The sequence below is a fragment of the Chrysochloris asiatica genome, unplaced genomic scaffold, assembly GCF_000296735.1.
Source record: "Chrysochloris asiatica unplaced genomic scaffold, ChrAsi1.0 scaffold00039, whole genome shotgun sequence".
In the NCBI taxonomy this organism is placed as follows: Eukaryota; Metazoa; Chordata; class Mammalia; order Afrosoricida; family Chrysochloridae; genus Chrysochloris; species Chrysochloris asiatica.
Window position 1 is genome coordinate 17,634,348 of NW_006408557.1, and position 6,963 is coordinate 17,641,310.

Below are 6,963 nucleotides of genomic sequence, written 5' to 3' on the forward strand. Positions count from 1 at the left end.
CAAGAAACTGAACGAACCCCAAACAAAATAGATCACAAAAGAAAATGACCAAGGCCTATCATAATTGAACTTTCCCAAATCAGAGACAAGGAAAATATCCTGAGAACAGCTAAAGAAAAGCAAAAATTTTCCTACAAAGGAGAACCAATAAGATTAAGCTCTGATTTCTCAGCAAAAAGCATGCAGGCAAACTGTCACATAATTCATAATAAATCATTTAAGAAAAAAAAAGCATGCAGGCAAGAAGGCAATGTAGAGACATATATAAAACTCTGAAAGAAAAATATTGCCATCGAACTGTCCCTCAAATATGGTGGTGAAATTAAAACATTTCCTATAAACAGAAATTAAAGAAATTTGTAATGACCAGTCCTGCTTTACAAAAAAATGCCAAAGGGTGTTCTTGACTGAGAACTAACAACAGCAGACAACAATTGGAAATAAACATATATAAAAACACCACCAAGAACTCAATCCAGATTTAGCATTAGTTAAAGTAAAAAACAATCTATAAAATAGGGAACCAGAGATATCAATGTATAATGAAGTCAACTACAAAGCAAAAAGAGGGACTAGTATACATATAGAAATTTAAGTAGATTTCAAGAAAGAAGAGACTGTTTTAAGCAGGGAAAAAATTAATAAATTACAAAGTAATCTCAAAGGAAAATAATACACCTACACATCAAAGTAAAAAAAAGAGAATCAGAAAGATTTATTAAATATTGTGGTGGTGGTGGTGTCTTGTGGAGTTAGTGCCAATTCATAGTGACCCTGCATAGTGTTTTCAAGGTTGCAAATCTATATAGGAGCAGAAATTTTCATCTTTCTCCTGAGGTACAGCTGGTAGTTTCAAACGGTTGACCTTGCTACTCGTAGCCACTATGCTACCAGAGCCCCTTTGTTGTTGTTAGGTGCCATCACGTTGGTACCAACTCATAGCAACCCTGTGTACAATAGAACAAAACACTGCCCAGTCCTGCACCAACCTCAAAATTGTTGCCACTCTTGAGCCCATTGATGCTGCCACTTTGCCAATCCATCCCACTGGGGGTCTTCCTCTTTTTCTCTGACCCTCCACCTTACCGAACATGATAGCCTTCTATAGCGACTGGTCTCTCCTGGCCTTGGACTTCTTCCTTCAGTATCATTGGCACTTGAGCATATGCTACCTCTTGAAATGGTTGGACATCAACCATTTCCTTTTGGTACAGTGACTCTGTGTATTCCTGCCATATTCTTTTGATGCTTTCTGCATTAGCCAATAATTTGCACAGAGATCCTTCAAGAATGAAAGTCGAGGTTTGAATTTTTTTCTTCAGTTCCCCAGCTTGAGAAATGCTGAGCATTTTCTTCCTTTTTGGCTTTGTGACTCCAGATCTTTGCACATTTTGTTGTAATATTTGACTTTGTCTTCTGAAGCTGACCTTTGAAATTTTCTGTTCAGTTCTTGGACCTTTTCATTTCTTCCATTTGCTTTAGCATCTCTACAATGGAGAGCAAGTTCAGCATTTCTTCTGACATCCATTTTGACCTTTTTCTTCTTTCTTGTTTTCTTAATGACTTTTTGCTTTCTTCATGTATGATGTTCTTTATGTCATCCCACAACTCTTCTGGTCTACGGTCTTTAGTGTTTAATGTATCAAACCTGTTCTTCAGATGATCTCTAAATTCAGGTGGCATATATTCAAGGTCATATTTTGGCTCTTCTGGACTTTTTTTTCCTTTTCTTCAGCTTCAGTCTGAATTTGCATATGAGCAATTGATGGTCTGTTCCACAATCTGCCCCTGGCCTTGTTTTGACTGATGATATGGAGCTTTTCCATTGTCTCATCCTGCAGATATAGTCAGTTTGATTTCTATGTATTCCATCTGGTTAGGTCCATGTGTATAACTGTCTCTTATGCTAATGAAGGTATTTGAAATGAACAAATCATTCATGTTATAGCATGTATCAAAGAAGACTTAAAATATTTGCTGATGAAGATCAAAGAGCACAGCCTTTAGTATGGATTGTGTCTCAATGTCAAGAAAACAAAAATCCTCACCACTGGATCAATAAACAACATTCTTATCAATAGAGAAAAGATTGAAGTTGTCAAGGACTTCATTCTTCTTGGGTCATGGAAGCAGAAGTCAAGAAATCAAAGGACTTATTGCATTAGACAAATCTGCTTCACAAGACCTTTTTAAAGTGTTGAAGAGCAAGGATGTTAGCTTGAGGACTAAGGTGCGCCTGACCCAAGCCATGGTATTTTCAATAATCTCATATGCATGTGAAAGCTGCACAGTTAATAAGGAAAACCATAGTGGTTACGAATCGGGCTGCGAACCTTAAGGTCAGCAGTTTGAAACTACCAGCTGCTCCGCGGGAGAAAGATGAGGCTTTCTATTCCCATAAAGATTTACACACTTGGAAACCCTGTACAGGGTCACTATGGGTCGGAACTGACTCGACAGCACTTAACAACAACAACATAGAAGAATTAATGCTTTTGAGCTATGGTGTTGGAGGAAAATATTGAAAGTGCTATGTGCTGCCAAAAGAACCAACAGATTTGTGTTGGAAGAAGTACAGCCAGAGTGCTCCTTAGAGGCCAGGATGGCCAAACTTCGTGTCTCATACTTCAGACATATTGTCAGGAGGGAACAGTCACTGGAGAAGGATACCATGTTTGGTAAGGTAGAGGGTCACAGAAAAAGAGGAAGATCCCCAGTGAGATGGATTGGCAAAGTAGCAGCATCAATGGACTCAAGCGTGGCAGCAGTAGTGAGGTTGGTCCAGGATTGGGCAGTGTTTCATTATGCTGTGCATAAGGTTGCTATGGGTCGGTACGGACTCAATGGCACCTAACAACAACAACAGAAAACTCACATACAAAATTCACTCAACTTAGAGAATTATGTCAAACAAGGAATCCAGCAGCACCACATACAGAAAAATGACAGCAATTGATTCATACCTATTAATAATTACACTGAATGTAAATGGATTAAATGTACCAGTCAAAAGACATAGAAAGCAGAATGGATAAGAAAACAGGATCCTTCAATAAGCTGTTTATAAGAGACATATCTAAAACATTTGAGACCACCTAAATGCCCACCAACAGAAAAATGTTTAAACAAACGTTGGTCCATACATACAATGGAATACTACAAAACGTTCAAGAATAATGAAGAATCTGTAAAACACCTTACAACATGGATGAACCTGGTGGACATTACGCTGAGTGAAATTAGTCCATCACAGAAAGACAAACATTGTATGAGACCAATGTTGTAAAAAGTTTTTAAAAAATGTTTTTTGATAAAAGAAATGATTTACATTGTTTAGAGGGATTGCATTGGTCAGGGGAAATTATTCATGGGCTAGAGGGTTATTGCTTTTGTTAATCGCCAATGAGTCAGTTCCTACCCAGAGAGACCCTGCATAGGGTTTCTTTGCAGTCAGGGCAGGCAATATACAACAGGAGGGAGGTTAGCAGAGGAAAGATGAAGGTAACAGGAGACATAGGGAGGAATGTAATAGTTAAAGTGAATGGAGATTAACTGTTGGTACATGGAGGGGATTGCAACCATATAGTGAAGAAAAGTGTATGGTTTGTGGTTTGTTGAGTGTAAGGCTGATGATCTGCTCTGTAGATCTTCACTAAACTCACAATAAAAATTTTAAAAAAAGAAAAATAGAGAAAAAAATCCTCAAAATCATAAAAAGATCAGGCACACTGGTCAGATAGAGACTGGTGGAACCCCAAGACCTTGGTCACCTTTCAGGTCTAGAACTGAACTCACCTGTGTGGCACAATTTCAGCAAGCGATGTATCTGTATATAGGGGAGACATCAACACTAGTGAAGTATGCATACCAAAGAATGGTCAACCATTTGAGATCAATAGGCAGTATTTACCTTACGACGAAATTCAGAAGGATAAGGAAGGAAATAAGAAATACAGAGAGGTTGTGGGATAAATGTTGTTACATTGGGAGGATTGCAATCATTGAGATGAATTGAAGTATATGAATTGTTTAATATAAAACTTATGATCTGCTCTGTAAACCTTCATTCAATGTACAATAGCAAGTTAAAAAAATTAGGTTGTTATATTTGTCAAACATTTAATAAATTCACCCCTAATGTGATGACTGGAACTACAGTTGCCTTGGCAGAGCCAGATCAAATGATTTCGAGAGCCTTATATGGCCTGCAGGCTGGATATTCCCTACCCTTAAAGCAAGTGTGTATAGACCAACAGTCAAGTTTTGAACAGAACAAGATGACACTGAATGGTTTAAAATCAGGAAAGGTGTATGCCAGAGCTGTATTCTTTCACCTTTCTTATCTGTATGCTGAGCAAATAATTTGAGAAGCTGAATTATATGAAGAAGAATGTGGCATTAGGATTGGAGGAAAACTAATTAACAACCTACAATATACAGATGAATATGCCGCAATATGCAGCCTTGCTTGCTGAACATCAAGAGGACTTAAAATACTTGCTGATGAAAAAAAAAAGGCAAAAGTACTCACAATTGGACCAATAAATAACATCACAATAAATGGATAAACGTTGCCAGGATCCCCCATCAACACTCATGGAAGCAGCAGTCAAGAAATCAAATGACATACTGCATCAGACAAATTTGCTGCACACAACCTCTTTAAAGTGTTCAAGAGCAAAAATGTCAGTTTGAGGACTAAAGAATGCCTGGCCCAAGCCATGGCATTTCCAATAGCCTCATATGCATGTGAATGTTGAACAATGAATAAGGAAGACCATAGAAGAATTGATGTGTTTGCGTTATGGTGTTGGAGAAGACTTTTAAAGGTACCATACACTTCCAGAAGAACAAAGAAATCTGTATTGGAAAAAGTACAATCAGAATGCTCCTTGGAAGCTGAGATGGCCTGACTTCATCTCTCATACTGGTCCATATATCGGGATGGACCAGTCCCTGGAGAACGCTATCATGCTTGGTAAAGTGGAAAGATAGGAAAAAGGAGGGCAATCCCCCACAATGTGGATTAGCACACTGACAGCAGCAGTGGGCTTAGGCACAGCAGCAATTGTGAGGATGACACAGAACCAGAAGGTGTTTTGTTGTGTTGTACATAGGATCACTATGGGTCAGAATCAACTCGAAGTCACCTAACAACAACAACAACAGTGAAATAAACTCTGAAGAATAATGCATGTCAGTTCCAACTCATAGTGACCCTGTATAGGGTTTCCAAGGAATGGCTGGTGAGTTTGAACTGCCAACCTTGCAGTTTAAACCGACCTTGAGGTCCAGTGCTTATCCTGCATGACACTGCACCAGGACTCCTTATATTTGTTCATGTATGTGTATAAATGCACAGAAGAGGTTTGGAATACAGCATGGTTACCTTGTTACTGTTAAGTGCTGTCAAGTTGGTTCTGACTCATAGCAACCCTGTATAGGGCTTCCAGGGAGGAGCTAGTGGGTTTGAACTGCTGACCTTTCTATTAGCAGTGCTTATCTTTATTGTTGTTATCCTACAGCGCAAGAAAAACTTTTGTTTTTTCAGTATCTGAGGTATTTCATACCAAGAATATAGAATGTATTAACATAATGCTTATGTAATTTAAAGCAAAATTTGAAAGACAGAATACAAAAATAACACCATTTTTGTTGTTGTTTGTTTGTTTGTTTTTTAATAAAAAACAGTGTTGTGAGCAATGATAAAAGAAATTCTGCCCAAGGCATTTTATTTATTTATTTTTGAAGTGAGTAGTAAATGTTTATTTTAAGGACTTTCTAATGTGACTATGACTATGCACTGAAAAGATATACATTGCTTATCATGGATCAACTAAACCTCTATAGGTTCTTACTGTTGTTGTTTAATGCCATCCAGTCAGTTCCAACCCACAGTGACCCCCTATAGAGTTTTCAAGGAGTGGCTAGTAAGCTTGAATTGCCAATCTTGTGGTTCAAACTGACTTGGCAGTCCAGCACATTAACTCACAGTGCCACACCAGGACTCCTCAGATTCTTTCTAGTGCCAGTTAATTTAAGACCTTAAAAAAAAATGTTTTGGGGGAGAACAAACAAGATGATGGATCGGGTGGAAGTGCAGTAAGGAGCTCTGTGAGCAACAACACAGAATACAGGACCAAGCACACTCAAGGGATGGTCCCAGAATTCTGAACCACATATAAAGGAATATTTAGAAGGCTTACAGCTGGGGGAATTTGTAGCAAAAGCAAGAAATCCATTGCTTTCTAATTCAAGACGCTCAGCTGCTCCAGGACCTGCCATCGTGGGTGAGACCAAGCGGGGGAAGGATCAGAACAGCCACGGACGCCTGACAGAACTGCAGAGATAAAGGTGTGGACATTCTCTTCTTTTGGTATCTGTTCATTGGTCCCTTGCTGTCTGCACACCTCCATTCTGGTGACTATAAGGGTGCTGAGCTAGTGAACAACCCAGGCCCAACCTCAGAGGGTTCTATTATGCATGCGCACAGATCTCCTCTAAATTTAAAGAGACAGTTTCCACTTAAAACCAAACAGCCACAGCTAACCCTGAACTATTTATAACTAGAAAGAGGCCTGAACGGGGATTATGGAACAGGACAGGCAGACTAAAAGGAAATAGGCCGAAACTTAAATTCTAAGTTACGTCAAATCGACCAACAGTGGCATCCTGATATTTCTCAAGAAGAAGAGTGAAAAGGGAAGCCCATTTCCTGATCACAGGTACCTGGAGGCAATCAGAAAGCATAAAAAATACCAAAATACACACCCATCTAAGTATTAAGGCCACAGATAACCCCTGAATATGTCCAAAAAATAGAAGCAGATGACCATATCTGCACATGTCCAGAAACAAGATAAAGAGACTGAGGCAAATGAGCTGGAAGGAGACCTACACTCCATACTGGAAGATGGGCAGGCTTTGGAAATGCCTGAGAAGGAATTCAGAAAAATGATTATA